The sequence below is a fragment of the Clarias gariepinus genome, chromosome 12, assembly GCF_024256425.1.
Source record: "Clarias gariepinus isolate MV-2021 ecotype Netherlands chromosome 12, CGAR_prim_01v2, whole genome shotgun sequence".
NCBI lineage: Eukaryota > Metazoa > Chordata > Actinopteri > Siluriformes > Clariidae > Clarias > Clarias gariepinus.
The window spans coordinates 15,055,877-15,081,827 of NC_071111.1; the positions used below are offsets into that span (position 1 = coordinate 15,055,877).

Sequence of the window (25,951 nt, forward strand, 5' to 3'; positions counted from 1 at the left end):
GAAGCAACACAAAGAAATCAGGTCTTGGTATCCATGTATCATTTCAAGTCGAGTTATAACCCTTGGTGTGAATGCGTGTGTGGGTGTAAGTAGCTTTCATTACGTTGAGCCTAGGCATACCGTATGTTATGATTACAGGTTCTGGACAGTGAATATAGTTCACATTACACAATATCAAAGATTTTTAAGAGGTTTATGTGGAAAGAAATAATCTGAATGCTGAAAACGGGGCTGTTAGGCATTACAATTTTGCAGGGATTCATTAATTCGATGTAACTTCCCCTTTAGCTATTACTTTCTTATGTTTAAAATGTGCTGCTTCATGGAGATGCCGGGGATTGAACCCGTGACCTCATACATGCGAAGCATGCGCTCTACCACTGAGCTACATCCCACAAGTGTGAAGATCACCCGACGTTCCCGATCGTCTCCGGAAAACACGCCACCCTTTCTCAGAGGTGCTAACAGGCACTGAAGGACAATAGTGGCGTCTTGGAAAGAAGCATCTGTATAATGCAGGTACTCGTTCTTGTTTAAACACAAGTCATTTAAAGATTCACCTCTAGAGGGAGCTCAACCATCAAGGGCCCTCGAAAATGGCATGTGACCAATAGTAGAGATACGATGGCATCACCAGGATTCGCCGATTCAACTTCCCTGTGCTACAGTCTAATGTGGCCGTTGGGGGATGTAGCTCAGTGGTAGAGCATGCTTTGCATGTATGAGGCCCCGGGTTCAATCCCCGGCATCTCCAAATGCTTCTTTATGAGCGTTTCATGGCACATCAAACTCTGTATAGTTCTCGCTATAGTGCATTTGAAGATGTCTACTGTACATCCGTACACTGGCATCTCCAGACGGACTCTTGACTTCTCTGGAAAAAGGTTCAAACAAAAGAACTAACCTACAGATGCTTTTCCACATCCAAATGCTCATTGGAAAAATCCCTAACAGCAGACCTCCTTTGCTATTTTCATCCACGGTTGATCGGGTGGTTTAGGCCAACGATGACGTCATCGCTAGGAATTGCCAATTCGACTTCCCTGTTCTACAAAGTAATGCTGCTCAATCGCTGTGGGGATGTAGCTCAGTGGGAGAATGCATGATTTGCATGTACAAGGCCCCGGAGTCAATCTCCGGCATCTCCAAAAGGCTTCTTTATAGGCTCCTTACTGCACGTTGCACTCCGTATAGTTCTCTATGTGATAGGTCAAGTTTGCAGTTAACAAATACACCGTGCATTCTCTCCGTAAGGATGATGAAAACCGTGCATTACGGTTGTATGTGCTCTCGTCTATTATCACAGAAATCGAAGACTCCCCTATATACTTCACCAAGGCTTTAAATATTCAAGGGGAAATCACAGAGCAAGTAAGGGCTGTACGATGAATACTCAAGTCCTTTTCGCAAGCCTGAGCCTACTGATTGCCCCAACTTGTCTTTTCATCTAATAGCTGTGTGGCAAGCAATATAGCTAGCTGAAGCTCAGGTGTGTGAATTTTGGTGGAGGCTGTTGCCACATTGAATCCACTGTCTGGTTGAAGCAACACAAAGAAATCAGGTCTTGGTATCCATGTATCATTTCAAGTCGAGTTATAACCCTTGGTGTGAATGCGTGTGTGGGTGTAAGTAGCTTTCATTACGTTGAGCCTAGGCATACCGTATGTTATGATTACAGGTTCTGGAAAGTGAATATAGTTCACATTACACAATATCAAAGATTTTTAAGAGGTTTATGTGGAAAGAAATACTCTGAATGCTGAAAACGGGGCTGTTAGGCATTACAATTTTGCAGGGATTCATTAATTCGATGTAACTTCCCCTTTAGCCATTACTTTCTTATGTTTAAAATGTGCTGCTTCATGGAGATGCCGGGGATTGAACCCGTGACCTCATACATGCGAAGCATGCGCTCTACCACTGAGCTACATCCCCACAAGGGTGAAGATCACCCGACGTTCCCGATCGTCTCCGGAAAACACGCCACCCTTTCTCAGAGGTGCTAACAGGCACTGAAGGACAATAGTGGCGTCTTGGAAAGAAGCATCTGTATAATGCAGGTACTCGTTCTTGTTTAAACACAAGTCATTTAAAGATTCACCTCTAGAGGGAGCTCAACCATCAAGGGCCCTCGAAAATGGCATGTGACCAATAGTAGAGATACGATGGCATCACCAGGATTCGCCGATTCAACTTCCCTGTGCTACAGTCTAATGTGGCTGTTGGGGGATGTAGCTCAGTGGTAGAGCGCATGCTTTGCATGTATGAGGCCCCGGGTTCAATCCCCGCCATCTCCAAATGCTTCTTTATGAGCGTTTCATGGCACATCAAACTCTGTATAGTTCTCGCTATAGTGCATTTGAAGATGTCTACTGTACATCCGTACACTGGCATCTCCAGACGGACTCTTGACTTCTCTGGAAAAAGGTTCAAACAAAAGAACTAACCTACAGATGCTTTTCCACATCCAAATGCTCATTGGAAAAATCCCTAACAGCAGACCTCCTTTGCTATTTTCATCCACGGTTGATCGGGTGGTTTAGGCCAACGATGACGTCATCGCTAGGAATTGCCAATTCGACTTCCCTGTTCTACAAAGTAATGCTGCTCAATCGCTGTGGGGATGTAGCTCAGTGGGAGAATGCATGATTTGCAAGAGGCTTCTTTATAGGCTCCTTACTTGCACTCCGTATAGTTCTCTATGTGATAGGTCAAGTTTGCATTTAACAAATACACCGTGCATTCTCTCCGTAAGGATGATGAAAACCGTGCATTGCGGTTGTATGTGCTCTCGTCTATTATAACAGAAATCGAAGACTCCCCTATATACTTCACCAAGGCTTTAAATATTCAAGGGGAAATCACAGAGCAAGTAAGGGCTGTACGATGAATACTCAAGTCCTTTTCGCAAGCCTGAGCCTACTGATTGCCCCAACTTGTCTTTTCATCTAATAGCTGTGTGGCAAGCAATATAGCTAGCTGAAGCTCAGGTGTGTGAATTTTGGTGGAGGCTGTTGCCACATTGAATCCACTGTCTGGTTGGAGCAACACAAAGAAATCAGGTCTTGGTATCCATGTATCATTTCAAGTCGAGTTATAACCCTTGGTGTGAATGCGTGTGTGGGTGTAAGTAGCTTTCATTACGTTGAGCCTAGGCATACCGTATGTTATGATTACAGGTTCTGGAAAGTGAATATAGTTCACATTACACAATATCAAAGATTTTTAAGAGGTTTATGTGGAAAGAAATAATCTGAATGCTGAAAACGGGGCTGTTAGGCATTACAATTTTGCAGGGATTCATTAATTCGATGTAACTTCCCCTTTAGCCATTACTTTCTTATGTTTAAAATGTGCTGCTTCATGGAGATGCCGGGGATTGAACCCGTGACCTCATACATGCGAAGCATGCGCTCTACCACTGAGCTACATCCCCATAAGGGTGAAGATCACCCGACGTTCCCGATCGTCTCCGGAAAACACGCCACCCTTTCTCAGAGGTGCTAACAGGCACTGAAGGACAATAGTGGCGTCTTGGAAAGAAGCATCTGTATAATGCAGGTACTCGTTCTTGTTTAAACACAAGTCATTTAAAGATTCACCTCTAGAGGGAGCTCAACCATCAAGGGCCCTCGAAAATGGCATGTGACCAATAGTAGAGATACGATGGCATCACCAGGATTCGCCGATTCAACTTCCCTGTGCTACAGTCTAATGTGGCTGTTGGGGGATGTAGCTCAGTGGTAGAGCGCATGCTTTGCATGTATGAGGCCCCGGGTTCAATCCCCGCCATCTCCAAATGCTTCTTTATGAGCGTTTCATGGCACATCAAACTCTGTATAGTTCTCGCTATAGTGCATTTGAAGATGTCTACTGTACATCCGTACACTGGCATCTCCAGACGGACTCTTGACTTCTCTGGAAAAAGGTTCAAACAAAAGAACTAACCTACAGATGCTTTTCCACATCCAAATGCTCATTGGAAAAATCCCTAACAGCAGACCTCCTTTGCTATTTTCATCCACGGTTGATCGGGTGGTTTAGGCCAACGATGACGTCATCGCTAGGAATTGCCAATTCGACTTCCCTGTTCTACAAAGTAATGCTGCTCAATCGCTGTGGGGATGTAGCTCAGTGGGAGAATGCATGATTTGCAAGAGGCTTCTTTATAGGCTCCTTACTTGCACTCCGTATAGTTCTCTATGTGATAGGTCAAGTTTGCATTTAACAAATACACCGTGCATTCTCTCCGTAAGGATGATGAAAACCGTGCATTGCGGTTGTATGTGCTCTCGTCTATTATAACAGAAATCGAAGACTCCCCTATATACTTCACCAAGGCTTTAAATATTCAAGGGGAAATCACAGAGCAAGTAAGGGCTGTACGATGAATACTCAAGTCCTTTTCGCAAGCCTGAGCCTACTGATTGCCCCAACTTGTCTTTTCATCTAATAGCTGTGTGGCAAGCAATATAGCTAGCTGAAGCTCAGGTGTGTGAATTTTGGTGGAGGCTGTTGCCACATTGAATCCACTGTCTGGTTGAAGCAACACAAAGAAATCAGGTCTTGGTATCCATGTATCATTTCAAGTCGAGTTATAACCCTTGGTGTGAATGCGTGTGTGGGTGTAAGTAGCTTTCATTACGTTGAGCCTAGGCATACCGTATGTTATGAACACAGGTTCTGGACAGTGAATATAGTTCACATTACACAATATCAAAGATTTTTAAGAGGTTTATGTGGAAAGAAATAATCTGAATGCTGAAAACGGGGCTGTTAGGCATTACAATTTTGCAGGGATTTATTAATTCGATGTAACTTCCCCTTTAGCCATTACTTTCTTATGTTTAAAATGTGCTGCTTCATGGAGATGCCAGGGATTGAACCCAGGACCTCATACATGCGAAGCATGCGCTCTACCACTGAGCTACATCCCACAAGTGTGAAGATCACCCGACGTTCCCGATCGTCTCCGGAAAACACGCCACCCTTTCTCAGAGGTGCTAACAGGCACTGAAGGACAATAGTGGCGTCTTGGAAAGAAGCATCTGTATAATGCAGGTACTCCTTCTTGTTTAAACACAAGTCATTTAAAGATTCACCTCTAGAGGGAGCTCAACCATCAAGGGCCCTCGAAAATGGCATGTGACCAATAGTAGAGATACGATGGCATCACCAGGATTCGCCGATTCAACTTCCCTGTGCTACAGTCTAATGTGGCTGTTGGGGGATGTAGCTCAGTGGTAGAGCGCATGCTTTGCATGTATGAGGCCCCGGGTTCAATCCCCGGCATCTCCAAATGCTTCTTTATGAGCGTTTCATGGCACATCAAACTCTGTATAGTTCTCGCTATAGTGCATTTGAAGATGTCTACTGTACATCCGTACACTGGCATCTCCAGACGGACTCTTGACTTCTCTGGAAAAAGGTTCAAACAAAAGAACTAACCTACAGATGCTTTTCCACATCCAAATGCTCATTGGAAAAATCCCTAACAGCAGGCCTCCTTAAACAAAAGACATCCCTCCTTTGCTATTTTCATCCACGGTTGATCGGGTGGTTTAGGCCAACGATGACGTCATCGCTAGGAATTGCCAATTCGACTTCCCTGTTCTACAAAGTAATGCTGCTCAATCGCTGTGGGGATGTAGCTCAGTGGGAGAATGCATGATTTGCAAGAGGCTTCTTTATAGGCTCCTTACTGCACTCCGTACTCCTTACTTGCACTCCGTATGGTTCTCTATGTGATAGGTCAAGTTTGCATTTAACAAATACACCGTGCATTCTCTCCGTAAGGATGATGAAAACCGTGCATTGCGGTTGTATGTGCTCTCGTCTATTATAACAGAAATCGAAGACTCCCCTATATACTTCACCAAGGCTTTAAATATTCAAGGGGAAATCACAGAGCAAGTAAGGGCTGTACGATGAATACTCAAGTCCTTTTCGCAAGCCTGAGCCTACTGATTGCCCCAACTTGTCTTTTCATCTAATAGCTGTGTGGCAAGCAATATAGCTAGCTGAAGCTCAGGTGTGTGAATTTTGGTGGAGGCTGTTGCCACATTGAATCCACTGTCTGGTTGAAGCAACACAAAGAAATCAGGTCTTGGTATCCATGTATCATTTCAAGTCGAGTTATAACCCTTGGTGTGAATGCGTGTGTGGGTGTAAGTAGCTTTCATTACGTTGAGCCTAGGCATACCGTATGTTATGAACACAGGTTCTGGACAGTGAATATAGTTCACATTACACAATATCAAAGATTTTTAAGAGGTTTATGTGGAAAGAAATAATCTGAATGCTGAAAACAGGGCTGTTAGGCATTACAATTTTGCAGGGATTTATTAATTCGATGTAACTTCCCCTTTAGCCATTACTTTCTTATGTTTAAAATGTGCTGCTTCATGGAGATGCCGGGGATTGAACCCGGGACCTCATACATGCAAAGCATGGGCTCTCCCACTGAGCTACATCCCCAAAAGGGTGAAGATCACACGACGTTCCCGATCGTCTCCGGAAAACACGCCACCCTTTCTCAGAGGTGCTAACAGGCACTGAAGGACAATAGTGGCGTCTTGGAAAGAAGCATCTGTATAATGCAGGTACTCGTTCTTGTTTAAACACAAGTCATTTAAAGATTCACCTCTAGAGGGAGCTCAACCATCAAGGGCCCTCGAAAATGGCATGTGACCAATAGTAGAGATACGATGGCATCACCAGGATTCGCCGATTCAACTTCCCTGTGCTACAGTCTAATGTGGCTGTTGGGGGATGTAGCTCAGTGGTAGAGCGCATGCTTTGCATGTATGAGGCCCCGGGTTCAATCCCCGGCATCTCCAAACGCTTCTTTATGAGCGTTTCATGGCACATCAAACTCTGTATAGTTCTCTCTATAGTGCATTTGAAGATGTCTACTGTACATCCGTACACTGGCATCTCCAGACGGACTCTTGACTTCTCTGGAAAAAGGTTCAAACAAAAGAACTAACCTACAGATGCTTTTCCACATCCAAATGCTCATTGGAAAAATCCCAAACAGCAGACCTCCTTAAACAAAAGAAATCCCTCCTTTGCTATTTTCATCCACGGTTGATCGGGTGGTTTAGGCCAACGATGACGTCATCGCTAGGAATTGCCAATTCGACTTCCCTGTTCTACAAAGTAATGCTGCTCAATCGCTGTGGGGATGTAGCTCAGTGGGAGAATGCATGATTTGCATGTACAAGGCCCCGGAGTCAATCTCCGGCATCTCCAAAAGGCTTCTTTATAGGCTCCTTACTGCACGTTGCACTCCGTATAGTTCTCTATGTGATAGGTCAAGTTTGCAGTTAACAAATACACCGTGCATTCTCTCCGTAAGGATGATGAAAACCGTGCATTACGGTTGTATGTGCTCTCGTCTATTATCACAGAAATCGAAGACTCCCCTATATACTTCACCAAGGCTTTAAATATTCAAGGGGAAATCACAGAGCAAGTAAGGGCTGTACGATGAATACTCAAGTCCTTTTCGCAAGCCTGAGCCTACTGATTGCCCCAACTTGTCTTTTCATCTAATAGCTGTGTGGCAAGCAATATAGCTAGCTGAAGCTCAGGTGTGTGAATTTTGGTGGAGGCTGTTGCCACATTGAATCCACTGTCTGGTTGAAGCAACACAAAGAAATCAGGTCTTGGTATCCATGTATCATTTCAAGTCGAGTTATAACCCTTGGTGTGAATGCGTGTGTGGGTGTAAGTAGCTTTCATTACGTTGAGCCTAGGCATACCGTATGTTATGATTACAGGTTCTGGACAGTGAATATAGTTCACATTACACAATATCAAAGATTTTTAAGAGGTTTATGTGGAAAGAAATAATCTGAATGCTGAAAACGGGGCTGTTAGGCATTACAATTTTGCAGGGATTCATTAATTCGATGTAACTTCCCCTTTAGCCATTACTTTCTTATGTTTAAAATGGGCTGCTTCATGGAGATGCCGGGGATTGAACCCGTGACCTCATACATGCGAAGCATGGGCTCTATCACTGAGCTACATCCCCACAAGGGTGAAGATCACCCGACGTTCCCGATCGTCTCCGGAAAACACGCCACCCTTTCTCAGAGGTGCTAACAGGCACTGAAGGACAATAGTGGCGTCTTGGAAAGAAGCATCTGTATAATGCAGGTACTCGTTCTTGTTTAAACACAAGTCATTTAAAGATTCACCTCTAGAGGGAGCTCAACCATCAAGGGCCCTCGAAAATGGCATGTGACCAATAGTAGAGATACGATGGCATCACCAGGATTCGCCGATTCAACTTCCCTGTGCTACAGTCTAATGTGGCTGTTGGGGGATGTAGCTCAGTGGTAGAGCGCATGCTTTGCATGTATGAGGCCCCGGGTTCAATCCCCGGCATCTCCAAATGCTTCTTTATGAGCGTGTCATGGCACATCAAACTCTGTATAGTTCTCGCTATAGTGCATTTGAAGATGTCTACTGTACATCCGTACACTGGCATCTCCAGACGGACTCTTGACTTCTCTGGAAAAAGGTTCAAACAAAAGAACTAACCTACAGATGCTTTTCCACATCCAAATGCTCATTGGAAAAATCCCTAACAGCAGACCTCCTTAAACAAAAGACATCCCTCCTTTGCTATTTTCATCCACGGTTGATCGGGTGGTTTAGGCCAACGATGACGTCATCGCTAGAAATTGCCAATTCGACTTCCCTGTTCTACAAAGTAATGCTGCTCAATCGCTGTGGGGATGTAGCTCAGTGGGAGAATGCATGATTTGCAAGAGGCTTCTTTATAGGCTCCTTACTGCACTCCGTACTCCTTACTTGCACTCCGTATAGTTCTCTATGTGATAGGTCAAGTTTGCATTTAACAAATACACCGTGCATTCTCTCCGTAAGGATGATGAAAACCGTGCATTGCGGTTGTATGTGCTCTCGTCTATTATAACAGAAATCGAAGACTCCCCTATATACTTCACCAAGGCTTTAAATATTCAAGGAAAAATCACAGAGCAAGTAAGGGCTGTACGATGAATACTCAAGTCCTTTTCGCAAGCCTGAGCCTACTGATTGCCCCAACTTGTCTTTTCATCTAATAGCTGTGTGGCAAGCAATATAGCTAGCTGAAGCTCAGGTGTGTGAATTTTGGTGGAGGCTGTTGCCACATTGAATCCACTGTCTGGTTGAAGCAACACAAAGAAATCAGGTCTTGGTATCCATGTATCATTTCAAGTCGAGTTATAACCCTTGGTGTGAATGCGTGTGTGGGTGTAAGTAGCTTTCATTACGTTAAGCCTAGGCATACCGTATGTTATGAACACAGGTTCTGGACAGTAAATATAGTTCACATTACACAATATCAAAGATTTTTAAGAGGTTTATATGGAAAGAAATAATCTGAATGCTGAAAACGGGGCTGTTAGGCATTACAATTTTGCAGGGATTTATTAATTCGATGTAACTTCCCCTTTAGCCATTACTTTCTTATGTTTAAAACGTGCTGCTTCATGGAGATGCCAGGGATTGAACCCAGGACCTCATACATGCAAAGCATGCGCTCTACCACTGAGCTACATCCCACAAGTGTGAAGATCACCCGACGTTCCCGATCGTCTCCGGAAAACACGCCACCCTTTCTCAGAGGTGCTAACAGGCACTGAAGGACAATAGTGGCGTCTTGGAAAGAAGCATCTGTATAATGCAGGTACTCGTTCTTGTTTAAACACAAGTCATTTAAAGATTCACCTCTAGAGGGAGCTCAACCATCAAGGGCCCTCGAAAATGGCATGTGACCAATAGTAGAGATACGATGGCATCACCAGGATTCGCCGATTCAACTTCCCTGTGCTACAGTCTAATGTGGCCGTTGGGGGATGTAGCTCAGTGGTAGAGCATGCTTTGCATGTATGAGGCCCCGGGTTCAATCCCCGGCATCTCCAAATGCTTCTTTATGAGCGTTTCATGGCACATCAAACTCTGTATAGTTCTCGCTATAGTGCATTTGAAGATGTCTACTGTACATCCGTACACTGGCATCTCCAGACGGACTCTTGACTTCTCTGGAAAAAGGTTCAAACAAAAGAACTAACCTACAGATGCTTTTCCACATCCAAATGCTCATTGGAAAAATCCCTAACAGCAGACCTCCTTTGCTATTTTCATCCACGGTTGATCGGGTGGTTTAGGCCAACGATGACGTCATCGCTAGGAATTGCCAATTCGACTTCCCTGTTCTACAAAGTAATGCTGCTCAATCGCTGTGGGGATGTAGCTCAGTGGGAGAATGCATGATTTGCATGTACAAGGCCCCGGAGTCAATCTCCGGCATCTCCAAAAGGCTTCTTTATAGGCTCCTTACTGCACGTTGCACTCCGTATAGTTCTCTATGTGATAGGTCAAGTTTGCAGTTAACAAATACACCGTGCATTCTCTCCGTAAGGATGATGAAAACCGTGCATTACGGTTGTATGTGCTCTCGTCTATTATCACAGAAATCGAAGACTCCCCTATATACTTCACCAAGGCTTTAAATATTCAAGGGGAAATCACAGAGCAAGTAAGGGCTGTACGATGAATACTCAAGTCCTTTTCGCGAGCCTGAGCCTACTGATTGCCCCAACTTGTCTTTTCATCTAATAGCTGTGTGGCAAGCAATATAGCTAGCTGAAGCTCAGGTGTGTGAATTTTGGTGGAGGCTGTTGCCACATTGAATCCACTGTCTGGTTGAAGCAACACAAAGAAATCAGGTCTTGGTATCCATGTATCATTTCAAGTCGAGTTATAACCCTTGGTGTGAATGCGTGTGTGGGTGTAAGTAGCTTTCATTACGTTGAGCCTAGGCATACCGTATGTTATGATTACAGGTTCTGGAAAGTGAATATAGTTCACATTACACAATATCAAAGATTTTTAAGAGGTTTATGTGGAAAAAAATAATCTGAATGCTGAAAACGGGGCTGTTAGGCATTACAATTTTGCAGGGATTCATTAATTCGATGTAACTTCCCCTTTAGCCATTACTTTCTTATGTTTAAAATGTGCTGCTTCATGGAGATTGAACCCGTGACCTCATACATGCGAAGCATGCGCTCTACCACTGAGCTACATCCCCACATGGGTGAAGATCACCCGACGTTCCCGATCGTCTCCGGAAAACACGCCACCCTTTCTCAGAGGTGCTAACAGGCACTGAAGGACAATAGTGGCGTCTTGGAAAGAAGCATCTGTATAATGCAGGTACTCGTTCTTGTTTAAACACAAGTCATTTAAAGATTCACCTCTAGAGGGAGCTCAACCATCAAGGGCCCTCGAAAATGGCATGTGACCAATAGTAGAGATACGATGGCATCACCAGGATTCGCCGATTCAACTTCCCTGTGCTACAGTCTAATGTGGCTGTTGGGGGATGTAGCTCAGTGGTAGAGCGCATGCTTTGCATGTATGAGGCCCCGGGTTCAATCCCCGCCATCTCCAAATGCTTCTTTATGAGCGTTTCATGGCACATCAAACTCTGTATAGTTCTCGCTATAGTGCATTTGAAGATGTCTACTGTACATCCGTACACTGGCATCTCCAGACGGACTCTTGACTTCTCTGGAAAAAGGTTCAAACAAAAGAACTAACCTACAGATGCTTTTCCACATCCAAATGCTCATTGGAAAAATCCCTAACAGCAGACCTCCTTTGCTATTTTCATCCACGGTTGATCGGGTGGTTTAGGCCAACGATGACGTCATCGCTAGGAATTGCCAATTCGACTTCCCTGTTCTACAAAGTAATGCTGCTCAATCGCTGTGGGGATGTAGCTCAGTGGGAGAATGCATGATTTGCAAGAGGCTTCTTTATAGGCTCCTTACTTGCACTCCGTATAGTTCTCTATGTGATAGGTCAAGTTTGCATTTAACAAATACACCGTGCATTCTCTCCGTAAGGATGATGAAAACCGTGCATTGCGGTTGTATGTGCTCTCGTCTATTATAACAGAAATCGAAGACTCCCCTATATACTTCACCAAGGCTTTAAATATTCAAGGGGAAATCACAGAGCAAGTAAGGGCTGTACGATGAATACTCAAGTCCTTTTCGCAAGCCTGAGCCTACTGATTGCCCCAACTTGTCTTTTCATCTAATAGCTGTGTGGCAAGCAATATAGCTAGCTGAAGCTCAGGTGTGTGAATTTTGGTGGAGGCTGTTGCCACATTGAATCCACTGTCTGGTTGAAGCAACACAAAGAAATCAGGTCTTGGTATCCATGTATCATTTCAAGTCGAGTTATAACCCTTGGTGTGAATGCGTGTGTGGGTGTAAGTAGCTTTCATTACGTTGAGCCTAGGCATACCGTATGTTATGAACACAGGTTCTGGACAGTGAATATAGTTCACATTACACAATATCAAAGATTTTTAAGAGGTTTATGTGGAAAGAAATAATCTGAATGCTGAAAACGGGGCTGTTAGGCATTACAATTTTGCAGGGATTTATTAATTCGATGTAACTTCCCCTTTAGCCATTACTTTCTTATGTTTAAAATGTGCTGCTTCATGGAGATGGCAGGGATTGAACCCAGGACCTCATACATGCAAAGCATGCGCTCTACCACTGAGCTACATCCCACAAGTGTGAAGATCACCCGACGTTCCCGATCGTCTCCGGAAAACACGCCACCCTTTCTCAGAGGTGCTAACAGGCACTGAAGGACAATAGTGGCGTCTTGGAAAGAAGCATCTGTATAATGCAGGTACTCCTTCTTGTTTAAACACAAGTCATTTAAAGATTCACCTCTAGAGGGAGCTCAACCATCAAGGGCCCTCGAAAATGGCATGTGACCAATAGTAGAGATGCGATGGCATCACCAGGATTCGCCGATTTAACTTCCCTGTGCTACAGTCTAATGTGGCCGTTGGGGGATGTAGCTCAGTGGTAGAGCATGCTTTGCATGTATGAGGCCCCGGGTTCAATCCCCGGCATCTCCAAATGCTTCTTTATGAGCGTTTCATGGCACATCAAACTCTGTATAGTTCTCGCTATAGTGCATTTGAAGATGTCTACTGTACATCCGTACACTGGCATCTCCAGACGGACTCTTGACTTCTCTGGAAAAAGGTTCAAACAAAAGAACTAACCTACAGATGCTTTTCCACATCCAAATGCTCATTGGAAAAATCCCTAACAGCAGACCTCCTTAAACAAAAGACATCCCTCCTTTGCTATTTTCATCCACGGTTGATCGGGTGGTTTAGGCCAACGATGACGTCATCGCTAGGAATTGCCAATTCGACTTCCCTGTTCTACAAAGTAATGCTGCTCAATCGCTGTGGGGATGTAGCTCAGTGGGAGAATGCATGATTTGCATGTACAAGGCCCCGGAGTCAATCTCCGGCATCTCCAAAAGGCTTCTTTATAGGCTCCTTACTGCACGTTGCACTCCGTATAGTTCTCTATGTGATAGGTCAAGTTTGCATTTAACAAATACACCGTGCATTCTCTCCGTAAGGATGATGAAAACCGTGCATTGCGGTTGTATGTGCTCTCGTCTATTATAACAGAAATCGAAGACTCCCCTATATACTTCACCAAGGCTTTAAATATTCAAGGGGAAATCACAGAGCAAGTAAGGGCTGTACGATGAATACTCAAGTCCTTTTCGCAAGCCTGAGCCTACTGATTGCCCCAACTTGTCTTTTCATCTAATAGCTGTGTGGCAAGCAATATAGCTAGCTGAAGCTCAGGTGTGTGAATTTTGGTGGAGGCTGTTGCCACATTGAATCCACTGTCTGGTTGAAGCAACACAAAGAAATCAGGTCTTGGTATCCATGTATCATTTCAAGTCGAGTTATAACCCTTGGTGTGAATGCGTGTGTGGGTGTAAGTAGCTTTCATTACGTTGAGCCTAGGCATACCGTATGTTATGATTACAGGTTCTGGACAGTGAATATAGTTCACATTACACAATATCAAAGATTTTTAAGAGGTTTATGTGGAAAGAAATAATCTGAATGCTGAAAACGGGGCTGTTAGGCATTACAATTTTGCAGGGATTCATTAATTCGATGTAACTTCCCCTTTAGCTATTACTTTCTTATGTTTAAAATGTGCTGCTTCATGGAGATGCCGGGGATTGAACCCGTGACCTCATACATGCGAAGCATGCGCTCTACCACTGAGCTACATCCCACAAGTGTGAAGATCACCCGACGTTCCCGATCGTCTCCGGAAAACACGCCACCCTTTCTCAGAGGTGCTAACAGGCACTGAAGGACAATAGTGGCGTCTTGGAAAGAAGCATCTGTATAATGCAGGTACTCGTTCTTGTTTAAACACAAGTCATTTAAAGATTCACCTCTAGAGGGAGCTCAACCATCAAGGGCCCTCGAAAATGGCATGTGACCAATAGTAGAGATACGATGGCATCACCAGGATTCGCCGATTCAACTTCCCTGTGCTACAGTCTAATGTGGCCGTTGGGGGATGTAGCTCAGTGGTAAAGCATGCTTTGCATGTATGAGGCCCCGGGTTCAATCCCCGGCATCTCCAAATGCTTCTTTATGAGCGTTTCATGGCACATCAAACTCTGTATAGTTCTCGCTATAGTGCATTTGAAGATGTCTACTGTACATCCGTACACTGGCATCTCCAGACGGACTCTTGACTTCTCTGGAAAAAGGTTCAAACAAAAGAACTAACCTACAGATGCTTTTCCACATCCAAATGCTCATTGGAAAAATCCCTAACAGCAGACCTCCTTTGCTATTTTCATCCACGGTTGATCGGGTGGTTTAGGCCAACGATGACGTCATCGCTAGGAATTGCCAATTCGACTTCCCTGTTCTACAAAGTAATGCTGCTCAATCGCTGTGGGGATGTAGCTCAGTGGGAGAATGCATGATTTGCATGTACAAGGCCCCGGAGTCAATCTCCGGCATCTCCAAAAGGCTTCTTTATAGGCTCCTTACTGCACGTTGCACTCCGTATAGTTCTCTATGTGATAGGTCAAGTTTGCAGTTAACAAATACACCGTGCATTCTCTCCGTAAGGATGATGAAAACCGTGCATTACGGTTGTATGTGCTCTCGTCTATTATCACAGAAATCGAAGACTCCCCTATATACTTCACCAAGGCTTTAAATATTCAAGGGGAAATCACAGAGCAAGTAAGGGCTGTACGATGAATACTCAAGTCCTTTTCGCAAGCCTGAGCCTACTGATTGCCCCAACTTGTCTTTTCATCTAATAGCTGTGTGGCAAGCAATATAGCTAGCTGAAGCTCAGGTGTGTGAATTTTGGTGGAGGCTGTTGCCACATTGAATCCACTGTCTGGTTGAAGCAACACAAAGAAATCAGGTCTTGGTATCCATGTATCATTTCAAGTCGAGTTATAACCCTTGGTGTGAATGCGTGTGTGGGTGTAAGTAGCTTTCATTACGTTGAGCCTAGGCATACCGTATGTTATGATTACAGGTTCTGGAAAGTGAATATAGTTCACATTACACAATATCAAAGATTTTTAAGAGGTTTATGTGGAAAGAAATACTCTGAATGCTGAAAACGGGGCTGTTAGGCATTACAATTTTGCAGGGATTCATTAATTCGATGTAACTTCCCCTTTAGCCATTACTTTCTTATGTTTAAAATGTGCTGCTTCATGGAGATGCCGGGGATTGAACCCGTGACCTCATACATGCGAAGCATGCGCTCTACCACTGAGCTACATCCCCACAAGGGTGAAGATCACCCGACGTTCCCGATCGTCTCCGGAAAACACGCCACCCTTTCTCAGAGGTGCTAACAGGCACTGAAGGACAATAGTGGCGTCTTGGAAAGAAGCATCTGTATAATGCAGGTACTCGTTCTTGTTTAAACACAAGTCATTTAAAGATTCACCTCTAGAGGGAGCTCAACCATCAAGGGCCCTCGAAAATGGCATGTGACCAATAGTAGAGATACGATGGCATCACCAGGATTCGCCGATTCAACTTCCCTGTGCTACAGTCTAATGTGGCTGTTGGGGGATGTAGCTCAGTGGTAGAGCGCATGCTTTGCATGTATGAGGCCCCGGGTTCAATCCCCGCCATCTCCAAATGCTTCTTTATGAGCGTTTCATGGCACATCAAACTCTGTATAGTTCTCGCTATAGTGCATTTGAAGATGTCTACAGTACATCCGTACACTGGCATCTCCAGACGGACTCTTGACTTCTCTGGAAAAAGGTTCAAACAAAAGAACTAACCTACAGATGCTTTTCCACATCCAAATGCTCATTGGAAAAATCCCTAACAGCAGACCTCCTTTGCTATTTTCATCCACGGTTGATCGGGTGGTTTAGGCCAACGATGACGTCATCGCTAGGAATTGCCAATTCGACTTCCCTGTTCTACAAAGTAATGCTGCTCAATCGCTGTGGGGATGTAGCTCAGTGGGAGAATGCATGATTTGCAAGAGGCTTCTTTATAGGCTCCTTACTTGCACTCCGTATAGTTCTCTATGTGATAGGTCAAGTTTGCATTTAACAAATACACCGTGCATTCTCTCCGTAAGGATGATGAAAACCGTGCATTGCGGTTGTATGTGCTCTCGTCTATTATAACAGAAATCGAAGACTCCCCTATATACTTCACCAAGGCTTTAAATATTCAAGGGGAAATCACAGAGCAAGTAAGGGCTGTACGATGAATACTCAAGTCCTTTTCGCAAGCCTGAGCCTACTGATTGCCCCAACTTGTCTTTTCATCTAATAGCTGTGTGGCAAGCAATATAGCTAGCTGAAGCTCAGGTGTGTGAATTTTGGTGGAGGCTGTTGCCACATTGAATCCACTGTCTGGTTGGAGCAACACAAAGAAATCAGGTCTTGGTATCCATGTATCATTTCAAGTCGAGTTATAACCCTTGGTGTGAATGCGTGTGTGGGTGTAAGTAGCTTTCATTACGTTGAGCCTAGGCATACCGTATGTTATGATTACAGGTTCTGGAAAGTGAATATGGTTCACATTACACAATATCAAAGATTTTTAAGAGGTTTATGTGGAAAGAAATAATCTGAATGCTGAAAACGGGGCTGTTAGGCATTACAATTTTGCAGGGATTCATTAATTCGATGTAACTTCCCCTTTAGCCATTACTTTCTTATGTTTAAAATGTGCTGCTTCATGGAGATGCCGGGGATTGAACCCGTGACCTCATACATGCGAAGCATGCGCTCTACCACTGAGCTACATCCCCACAAGGGTGAAGATCACCCGACGTTCCCGATCGTCTCCGGAAAACACGCCACCCTTTCTCAGAGGTGCTAACAGGCACTGAAGGACAATAGTGGCGTCTTGGAAAGAAGCATCTGTATAATGCAGGTACTCGTTCTTGTTTAAACACAAGTCATTTAAAGATTCACCTCTAGAGGGAGCTCAACCATCAAGGGCCCTCGAAAATGGCATGTGACCAATAGTAGAGATACGATGGCATCACCAGGATTCGCCGATTCAACTTCCCTGTGCTACAGTCTAATGTGGCTGTTGGGGGATGTAGCTCAGTGGTAGAGCGCATGCTTTGCATGTATGAGGCCCCGGGTTCAATCCCCGGCATCTCCAAATGCTTCTTTATGAGCGTTTCATGGCACATCAAACTCTGTATAGTTCTCGCTATAGTGCATTTGAAGATGTCTACTGTACATCCGTACACTGGCATCTCCAGACGGACTCTTGACTTCTCTGGAAAAAGGTTCAAACAAAAGAACTAACCTACAGATGCTTTTCCACATCCAAATGCTCATTGGAAAAATCCCTAACAGCAGGCCTCCTTAAACAAAAGACATCCCTCCTTTGCTATTTTCATCCACGGTTGATCGGGTGGTTTAGGCCAACGATGACGTCATCGCTAGGAATTGCCAATTCGACTTCCCTGTTCTACAAAGTAATGCTGCTCAATCGCTGTGGGGATGTAGCTCAGTGGGAGAATGCATGATTTGCAAGAGGCTTCTTTATAGGCTCCTTACTGCACTCCGTACTCCTTACTTGCACTCCGTATGGTTCTCTATGTGATAGGTCAAGTTTGCATTTAACAAATACACCGTGCATTCTCTCCGTAAGGATGATGAAAACCGTGCATTGCGGTTGTATGTGCTCTCGTCTATTATAACAGAAATCGAAGACTCCCCTATATACTTCACCAAGGCTTTAAATATTCAAGGGGAAATCACAGAGCAAGTAAGGGCTGTACGATGAATACTCAAGTCCTTTTCGCAAGCCTGAGCCTACTGATTGCCCCAACTTGTCTTTTCATCTAATAGCTGTGTGGCAAGCAATATAGCTAGCTGAAGCTCAGGTGTGTGAATTTTGGTGGAGGCTGTTGCCACATTGAATCCACTGTCTGGTTGAAGCAACACAAAGAAATCAGGTCTTGGTATCCATGTATCATTTCAAGTCGAGTTATAACCCTTGGTGTGAATGCGTGTGTGGGTGTAAGTAGCTTTCATTACGTTGAGCCTAGGCATACCGTATGTTATGAACACAGGTTCTGGACAGTGAATATAGTTCACATTACACAATATCAAAGATTTTTAAGAGGTTTATGTGGAAAGAAATAATCTGAATGCTGAAAACAGGGCTGTTAGGCATTACAATTTTGCAGGGATTTATTAATTCGATGTAACTTCCCCTTTAGCCATTACTTTCTTATGTTTAAAATGTGCTGCTTCATGGAGATGCCGGGGATTGAACCCGGGACCTCATACATGCAAAGCATGGGCTCTCCCACTGAGCTACATCCCCAAAAGGGTGAAGATCACACGACGTTCCCGATCGTCTCCGGAAAACACGCCACCCTTTCTCAGAGGTGCTAACAGGCACTGAAGGACAATAGTGGCGTCTTGGAAAGAAGCATCTGTATAATGCAGGTACTCGTTCTTGTTTAAACACAAGTCATTTAAAGATTCACCTCTAGAGGGAGCTCAACCATCAAGGGCCCTCGAAAATGGCATGTGACCAATAGTAGAGATACGATGGCATCACCAGGATTCGCCGATTCAACTTCCCTGTGCTACAGTCTAATGTGGCTGTTGGGGGATGTAGCTCAGTGGTAGAGCGCATGCTTTGCATGTATGAGGCCCCGGGTTCAATCCCCGGCATCTCCAAACGCTTCTTTATGAGCGTTTCATGGCACATCAAACTCTGTATAGTTCTCTCTATAGTGCATTTGAAGATGTCTACTGTACATCCGTACACTGGCATCTCCAGACGGACTCTTGACTTCTCTGGAAAAAGGTTCAAACAAAAGAACTAACCTACAGATGCTTTTCCACATCCAAATGCTCATTGGAAAAATCCCAAACAGCAGACCTCCTTAAACAAAAGAAATCCCTCCTTTGCTATTTTCATCCACGGTTGATCGGGTGGTTTAGGCCAACGATGACGTCATCGCTAGGAATTGCCAATTCGACTTCCCTGTTCTACAAAGTAATGCTGCTCAATCGCTGTGGGGATGTAGCTCAGTGGGAGAATGCATGATTTGCATGTACAAGGCCCCGGAGTCAATCTCCGGCATCTCCAAAAGGCTTCTTTATAGGCTCCTTACTGCACGTTGCACTCCGTATAGTTCTCTATGTGATAGGTCAAGTTTGCAGTTAACAAATACACCGTGCATTCTCTCCGTAAGGATGATGAAAACCGTGCATTACGGTTGTATGTGCTCTCGTCTATTATCACAGAAATCGAAGACTCCCCTATATACTTCACCAAGGCTTTAAATATTCAAGGGGAAATCACAGAGCAAGTAAGGGCTGTACGATGAATACTCAAGTCCTTTTCGCAAGCCTGAGCCTACTGATTGCCCCAACTTGTCTTTTCATCTAATAGCTGTGTGGCAAGCAATATAGCTAGCTGAAGCTCAGGTGTGTGAATTTTGGTGGAGGCTGTTGCCACATTGAATCCACTGTCTGGTTGAAGCAACACAAAGAAATCAGGTCTTGGTATCCATGTATCATTTCAAGTCGAGTTATAACCCTTGGTGTGAATGCGTGTGTGGGTGTAAGTAGCTTTCATTACGTTGAGCCTAGGCATACCGTATGTTATGATTACAGGTTCTGGACAGTGAATATAGTTCACATTACACAATATCAAAGATTTTTAAGAGGTTTATGTGGAAAGAAATAATCTGAATGCTGAAAACGGGGCTGTTAGGCATTACAATTTTGCAGGGATTCATTAATTCGATGTAACTTCCCCTTTAGCCATTACTTTCTTATGTTTAAAATGGGCTGCTTCATGGAGATGCCGGGGATTGAACCCGTGACCTCATACATGCGAAGCATGCGCTCTACCACTGAGCTACATCCCCACAAGGGTGAAGATCACCCGACGTTCCCGATCGTCTCCGGAAAACACGCCACCCTTTCTCAGAGGTGCTAACAGGCACTGAAGGACAATAGTGGCGTCTTGGAAAGAAGCATCTGTATAATGCAGGTACTCGTTCTTGTTTAAACACAAGTCATTTAAAGATTCACCTCTAGAGGGAGCTCAACCATCAAGGGCCCTCGAAAATGGCATGTGACCAATAGTAGAGATACGATGGCATCACCAGGATTCGCCGATTCAACTTCCCTGTGCTACAGTCTAATGTGGCTGTTGGGGGATGTAGCTCAGTGGTAGAGCGCATGCTTTGCATGTATGAGGCCCCGGGTTCAATCCCTGGCATCTCCAAATGCTTCTTTATGAGCGTGTCATGGCACATCAAACTCTGTATAGTTCTCGCTATAGTGCATTTGAAGATGTCTACTGTACATCCGTACACTGGCATCTCCAGACGGACTCTTGACTTCTCTGGAAAAAGGTTCAAACAAAAGAACTAACCTACAGATGCTTTTCCACATCCAAATGCTCATTGGAAAAATCCCTAACAGCAGACCTCCTTAAACAAAAGACATCCCTCCTTTGCTATTTTCATCCACGGTTGATCGGGTGGTTTAGGCCAACGATGACGTCATCGCTAGGAATTGCCAATTCGACTTCCCTGTTCTACAAAGTAATGCTGCTCAATCGCTGTGGGGATGTAGCTCAGTGGGAGAATGCATGATTTGCATGTACAAGGCCCCGGAGTCAATCTCCGGCATCTCCAAAAGGCTTCTTTATAGGCTCCTTACTGCACGTTGCACTCCGTATAGTTCTCTATGTGATAGGTCAAGTTTGCAGTTAACAAATTCACCGTGCATTCTCTCCCTAAGGATGATGAAAACCGTGCATTACGGTTGTATGTGCTCTCGTCTATTATCACAGAATTCGAAGACTCCCCTATATACTTCACCAAGGCTTTAAATATTCAAGGGGAAATCACAGAGCAAGTAAGGGCTGTACGATGAATACTCAAGTCCTTTTCGCAAGCCTGAGCCTACTGATTGCCCCAACTTGTCTTTTCATCTAATAGCTGTGTGGCAAGCAATATAGCTAGCTGAAGCTCAGGTGTGTGAATTTTGGTGGAGGCTGTTGCCACATTGAATCCACTGTCTGGTTGAAGCAACACAAAGAAATCAGGTCTTGGTATCCATGTATCATTTCAAGTCGAGTTATAACCCTTGGTGTGAATGCGTGTGTGGGTGTAAGTAGCTTTCATTACGTTGAGCCTAGGCATACCGTATGTTATGATTACAGGTTCTGGACAGTGAATATAGTTCACATTACACAATATCAAAGATTTTTAAGAGGTTTATGTGGAAAGAAATAATCTGAATGCTGAAAACGGGGCTGTTAGGCATTACAATTTTGCAGGGATTCATTAATTCGATGTAACTTCCCCTTTAGCCATTACTTTCTTATGTTTAAAATGTGCTGCTTCATGGAGATGCCGGGGAATGAACCCGTGACCTCATACATGCGAAGCATGCGCTCTACCACTGAGCTACATCCCCACAAGGGTGAAGATCACCCGACGTTCCCGATCGTCTCCGGAAAACACGCCACCCTTTCTCAGAGGTGCTAACAGGCACTGAAGGACAATAGTGGCGTCTTGGAAAGAAGCATCTGTATAATGCAGGTACTCGTTCTTGTTTAAACACAAGTCATTTAAAGATTCACCTCTAGAGGGAGCTCAACCATCAAGGGCCCTCGAAAATGGCATGTGACCAATAGTAGAGATACGATGGCATCACCAGGATTCGCCGATTCAACTTCCCTGTGCTACAGTCTAATGTGGCTGTTGGGGGATGTAGCTCAGTGGTAGAGCGCATGCTTTGCATGTATGAGGCCCCGGGTTCAATCCCCGGTATCTCCAAATGCTTCTTTATGAGCGTTTCATGGCACATCAAACTCTGTATAGTTCTCGCTATAGTGCATTTGAAGATGTCTACTGTACATCCGTACACTGGCATCTCCAGACGGACTCTTGACTTCTCTGGAAAAAGGTTCAAACAAAAGAACTAACCTACAGATGCTTTTCCACATCCAAATGCTCATTGGAAAAATCCCTAACAGCAGACCTCCTTTGCTATTTTCATCCACGGTTGATCGGGTGGTTTAGGCCAACGATGACGTCATCGCTAGGAATTGCCAATTCGACTTCCCTGTTCTACAAAGTAATGCTGCTCAATCGCTGTGGGGATGTAGCTCAGTGGGAGAATGCATGATTTGCATGTACAAGGCCCCGGAGTCAATCTCCGGCATCTCCAAAAGGCTTCTTTATAGGCTCCTTACTGCACTCCGTATAGTTCTCTATGTGATAGGTCAAGTTTGCAGTTAACAAATACACCGTGCATTCTCTCCGTAAGGATGATGAAAACCGTGCATTACGGTTGTATGTGCTCTCGTCTATTATCACAGAAATCGAAGACTCCCCTATATACTTCACCAAGGCTTTAAATATTCAAGGGGAAATCACAGAGCAAGTAAGGGCTGTACGATGAATACTCAAGTCCTTTTCGCGAGCCTGAGCCTACTGATTGCCCCAACTTGTCTTTTCATCTAATAGCTGTGTGGCAAGCAATATAGCTAGCTGAAGCTCAGGTGTGTGAATTTTGGTGGAGGCTGTTGCCACATTGAATCCACTGTCTGGTTGAAGCAACACAAAGAAATCAGGTCTTGGTATCCATGTATCATTTCAAGTCGAGTTATAACCCTTGGTGTGAATGCGTGTGTGGGTGTAAGTAGCTTTCATTACGTTGAGCCTAGGCATACCGTATGTTATGATTACAGGTTCTGGAAAGTGAATATAGTTCACATTACACAATATCAAAGATTTTTAAGAGGTTTATGTGGAAAGAAATAATCTGAATGCTGAAAACGGGGCTGTTAGGCATTACAATTTTGCAGGGATTCATTAATTCGATGTAACTTCCCCTTTAGCCATTACTTTCTTATGTTTAAAATGTGCTGCTTCATGGAGATTGAACCCGTGACCTCATACATGCGAAGCATGCGCTCTACCACTGAGCTACATCCCCACAAGGGTGAAGATCACCCGACGTTTCCGATCGTCTCCGGAAAACACGCCACCCTTTCTCAGAGGTGCTAACAGGCACTGAAGGACAATAGTGGCGTCTTGGAAAGAAGCATCTGTATAATGCAGGTACTCGTTCTTGTTTAAACACAAGTCATTTAAAGATTCACCTCTAGAGGGAGCTCAACCATCAAGGGCCCTCGAAAATGGCATGTGACCAATAGTAGAGATACGATGGCATCACCAGGATTCGCCGATTCAACTTCCCTGTGCTACAGTCTAATGTGGCTGTTGGGGGATGTAGCTCAGTGGTAGAGCGCATGCTTTGCATGTATGAGGCCCCGGGTTCAATCCCCGCCATCTCCAAATGCTTCTTTATGAGCGTTTCATGGCACATCAAACTCTGTATAGTTCTCGCTATAGTGCATTTGAAGATGTCTACTGTACATCCGTACACTGGCATCTCCAGACGGACTCTTGACTTCTCTGGAAAAAGGTTCAAACAAAAGAACTAACCTACAGATGCTTTTCCACATCCAAATGCTCATTGGAAAAATCCCTAACAGCAGACCTCCTTTGCTATTTTCATCCACGGTTGATCGGGTGGTTTAGGCCAACGATGACGTCATCGCTAGGAATTGCCAATTCGACTTCCCTGTTCTACAAAGTAATGCTGCTCAATCGCTGTGGGGATGTAGCTCAGTGGGAGAATGCATGATTTGCAAGAGGCTTCTTTATAGGCTCCTTACTTGCACTCCGTATAGTTCTCTATGTGATAGGTCAAGTTTGCATTTAACAAATACACCGTGCATTCTCTCCGTAAGGATGATGAAAACCGTGCATTGCGGTTGTATGTGCTCTCGTCTATTATAACAGAAATCGAAGACTCCCCTATATACTTCACCAAGGCTTTAAATATTCAAGGGGAAATCACAGAGCAAGTAAGGGCTGTACGATGAATACTCAAGTCCTTTTCGCAAGCCTGAGCCTACTGATTGCCCCAACTTGTCTTTTCATCTAATAGCTGTGTGGCAAGCAATATAGCTAGCTGAAGCTCAGGTGTGTGAATTTTGGTGGAGGCTGTTGCCACATTGAATCCACTGTCTGGTTGAAGCAACACAAAGAAATCAGGTCTTGGTATCCATGTATCATTTCAAGTCGAGTTATAACCCTTGGTGTGAATGCGTGTGTGGGTGTAAGTAGCTTTCATTACGTTGAGCCTAGGCATACCGTATGTTATGAACACAGGTTCTGGACAGTGAATATAGTTCACATTACACAATATCAAAGATTTTTAAGAGGTTTATGTGGAAAGAAATAATCTGAATGCTGAAAACGGGGCTGTTAGGCATTACAATTTTGCAGGGATTTATTAATTCGATGTAACTTCCCCTTTAGCCATTACTTTCTTATGTTTAAAATGTGCTGCTTCATGGAGATGCCAGGGATTGAACCCAGGACCTCATACATGCAAAGCATGCGCTCTACCACTGAGCTACATCCCACAAGTGTGAAGATCACCCGACGTTCCCGATCGTCTCCGGAAAACACGCCACCCTTTCTCAGAGGTGCTAACAGGCACTGAAGGACAATAGTGGCGTCTTGGAAAGAAGCATCTGTATAATGCAGGTACTCGTTCTTGTTTAAACACAAGTCATTTAAAGATTCACCTCTAGAGGGAGCTCAACCATCAAGGGCCCTCGAAAATGGCATGTGACCAATAGTAGAGATGCGATGGCATCACCAGGATTCGCCGATTCAACTTCCCTGTGCTACAGTCTAATGTGGCTGTTGGGGGATGTAGCTCAGTGGTAGAGCGCATGCTTTGCATGTATGAGGCCCCGGGTTCAATCCCCGGCATCTCCAAATGCTTCTTTATGAGCGTTTCATGGCACATCAAACTCTGTATAGTTCTCGCTATAGTGCATTTGAAGATGTCTACTGTACATCCGTACACTGGCATCTCCAGACGGACTCTTGACTTCTCTGGAAAAAGGTTCAAACAAAAGAACTAACCTACAGATGCTTTTCCACATCCAAATGCTCATTGGAAAAATCCCTAACAGCAGGCCTCCTTAAACAAAAGACATCCCTCCTTTGCTATTTTCATCCACGGTTGATCGGGTGGTTTAGGCCAACGATGACGTCATCGCTAGGAATTGCCAATTCGACTTCCCTGTTCTACAAAGTAATGCTGCTCAATCGCTGTGGGGATGTAGCTCAGTGGGAGAATGCATGATTTGCAAGAGGCTTCTTTATAGGCTCCTTACTGCACTCCGTACTCCTTACTTGCACTCCGTATGGTTCTCTATGTGATAGGTCAAGTTTGCATTTAACAAATACACCGTGCATTCTCTCCGTAAGGATGATGAAAACCGTGCATTGCGGTTGTATGTGCTCTCGTCTATTATAACAGAAATCGAAGACTCCCCTATATACTTCACCAAGGCTTTAAATATTCAAGGGGAAATCACAGAGCAAGTAAGGGCTGTACGATGAATACTCAAGTCCTTTTCGCAAGCCTGAGCCTACTGATTGCCCCA

At 44.4% G+C, this 25,951-nt stretch overlaps 25 non-coding genes across 25 annotated transcripts; 16 read left to right on the plus strand and 9 right to left on the minus strand.

The window, feature by feature from the left end:
* Positions 1 to 684: 684 nt before the first annotated feature.
* trnaa-ugc (transfer RNA alanine (anticodon UGC)) lies at positions 685 to 754 on the plus strand. The gene has a single exon. It is a non-coding gene; the product is annotated as a tRNA-Ala (tRNA).
* Positions 755 to 1,863: 1,109 nt separating this feature from the next.
* trnaa-cgc (transfer RNA alanine (anticodon CGC)) lies at positions 1,864 to 1,935 on the minus strand. Its single transcript has one exon. It is a non-coding gene; the product is annotated as a tRNA-Ala (tRNA).
* A 290-nt stretch (positions 1,936 to 2,225) lies between these two features.
* On the plus strand, positions 2,226 to 2,297 carry trnaa-ugc (transfer RNA alanine (anticodon UGC)). The gene has a single exon. It is a non-coding gene; the product is annotated as a tRNA-Ala (tRNA).
* A 1,067-nt stretch (positions 2,298 to 3,364) lies between these two features.
* Positions 3,365 to 3,436, minus strand: trnaa-cgc (transfer RNA alanine (anticodon CGC)). The gene has a single exon. It is a non-coding gene; the product is annotated as a tRNA-Ala (tRNA).
* Positions 3,437 to 3,726: 290 nt separating this feature from the next.
* trnaa-ugc (transfer RNA alanine (anticodon UGC)) lies at positions 3,727 to 3,798 on the plus strand. The gene has a single exon. It is a non-coding gene; the product is annotated as a tRNA-Ala (tRNA).
* A 1,428-nt stretch (positions 3,799 to 5,226) lies between these two features.
* On the plus strand, positions 5,227 to 5,298 carry trnaa-ugc (transfer RNA alanine (anticodon UGC)). The gene has a single exon. It is a non-coding gene; the product is annotated as a tRNA-Ala (tRNA).
* Positions 5,299 to 6,405: 1,107 nt separating this feature from the next.
* Positions 6,406 to 6,477, minus strand: trnaa-ugc (transfer RNA alanine (anticodon UGC)). The gene has a single exon. It is a non-coding gene; the product is annotated as a tRNA-Ala (tRNA).
* Positions 6,478 to 6,767: 290 nt separating this feature from the next.
* trnaa-ugc (transfer RNA alanine (anticodon UGC)) lies at positions 6,768 to 6,839 on the plus strand. Its single transcript has one exon. It is a non-coding gene; the product is annotated as a tRNA-Ala (tRNA).
* Positions 6,840 to 7,969: 1,130 nt separating this feature from the next.
* On the minus strand, positions 7,970 to 8,041 carry trnaa-cgc (transfer RNA alanine (anticodon CGC)). The gene has a single exon. It is a non-coding gene; the product is annotated as a tRNA-Ala (tRNA).
* Positions 8,042 to 8,331: 290 nt separating this feature from the next.
* Positions 8,332 to 8,403, plus strand: trnaa-ugc (transfer RNA alanine (anticodon UGC)). The gene has a single exon. It is a non-coding gene; the product is annotated as a tRNA-Ala (tRNA).
* Positions 8,404 to 9,871: 1,468 nt separating this feature from the next.
* Positions 9,872 to 9,941, plus strand: trnaa-ugc (transfer RNA alanine (anticodon UGC)). Its single transcript has one exon. It is a non-coding gene; the product is annotated as a tRNA-Ala (tRNA).
* Positions 9,942 to 11,403: 1,462 nt separating this feature from the next.
* trnaa-ugc (transfer RNA alanine (anticodon UGC)) lies at positions 11,404 to 11,475 on the plus strand. Its single transcript has one exon. It is a non-coding gene; the product is annotated as a tRNA-Ala (tRNA).
* Positions 11,476 to 12,903: 1,428 nt separating this feature from the next.
* On the plus strand, positions 12,904 to 12,973 carry trnaa-ugc (transfer RNA alanine (anticodon UGC)). The gene has a single exon. It is a non-coding gene; the product is annotated as a tRNA-Ala (tRNA).
* Positions 12,974 to 15,643: 2,670 nt separating this feature from the next.
* trnaa-cgc (transfer RNA alanine (anticodon CGC)) lies at positions 15,644 to 15,715 on the minus strand. Its single transcript has one exon. It is a non-coding gene; the product is annotated as a tRNA-Ala (tRNA).
* Positions 15,716 to 16,005: 290 nt separating this feature from the next.
* On the plus strand, positions 16,006 to 16,077 carry trnaa-ugc (transfer RNA alanine (anticodon UGC)). The gene has a single exon. It is a non-coding gene; the product is annotated as a tRNA-Ala (tRNA).
* Positions 16,078 to 17,144: 1,067 nt separating this feature from the next.
* Positions 17,145 to 17,216, minus strand: trnaa-cgc (transfer RNA alanine (anticodon CGC)). Its single transcript has one exon. It is a non-coding gene; the product is annotated as a tRNA-Ala (tRNA).
* Positions 17,217 to 17,506: 290 nt separating this feature from the next.
* trnaa-ugc (transfer RNA alanine (anticodon UGC)) lies at positions 17,507 to 17,578 on the plus strand. Its single transcript has one exon. It is a non-coding gene; the product is annotated as a tRNA-Ala (tRNA).
* A 1,107-nt stretch (positions 17,579 to 18,685) lies between these two features.
* Positions 18,686 to 18,757, minus strand: trnaa-ugc (transfer RNA alanine (anticodon UGC)). The gene has a single exon. It is a non-coding gene; the product is annotated as a tRNA-Ala (tRNA).
* A 290-nt stretch (positions 18,758 to 19,047) lies between these two features.
* On the plus strand, positions 19,048 to 19,119 carry trnaa-ugc (transfer RNA alanine (anticodon UGC)). Its single transcript has one exon. It is a non-coding gene; the product is annotated as a tRNA-Ala (tRNA).
* A 1,130-nt stretch (positions 19,120 to 20,249) lies between these two features.
* Positions 20,250 to 20,321, minus strand: trnaa-cgc (transfer RNA alanine (anticodon CGC)). Its single transcript has one exon. It is a non-coding gene; the product is annotated as a tRNA-Ala (tRNA).
* A 290-nt stretch (positions 20,322 to 20,611) lies between these two features.
* On the plus strand, positions 20,612 to 20,683 carry trnaa-ugc (transfer RNA alanine (anticodon UGC)). The gene has a single exon. It is a non-coding gene; the product is annotated as a tRNA-Ala (tRNA).
* Positions 20,684 to 21,813: 1,130 nt separating this feature from the next.
* Positions 21,814 to 21,885, minus strand: trnaa-cgc (transfer RNA alanine (anticodon CGC)). The gene has a single exon. It is a non-coding gene; the product is annotated as a tRNA-Ala (tRNA).
* Positions 21,886 to 22,175: 290 nt separating this feature from the next.
* Positions 22,176 to 22,247, plus strand: trnaa-ugc (transfer RNA alanine (anticodon UGC)). The gene has a single exon. It is a non-coding gene; the product is annotated as a tRNA-Ala (tRNA).
* A 1,455-nt stretch (positions 22,248 to 23,702) lies between these two features.
* trnaa-ugc (transfer RNA alanine (anticodon UGC)) lies at positions 23,703 to 23,774 on the plus strand. The gene has a single exon. It is a non-coding gene; the product is annotated as a tRNA-Ala (tRNA).
* A 1,428-nt stretch (positions 23,775 to 25,202) lies between these two features.
* Positions 25,203 to 25,274, plus strand: trnaa-ugc (transfer RNA alanine (anticodon UGC)). Its single transcript has one exon. It is a non-coding gene; the product is annotated as a tRNA-Ala (tRNA).
* Positions 25,275 to 25,951: the final 677 nt, after the last annotated feature.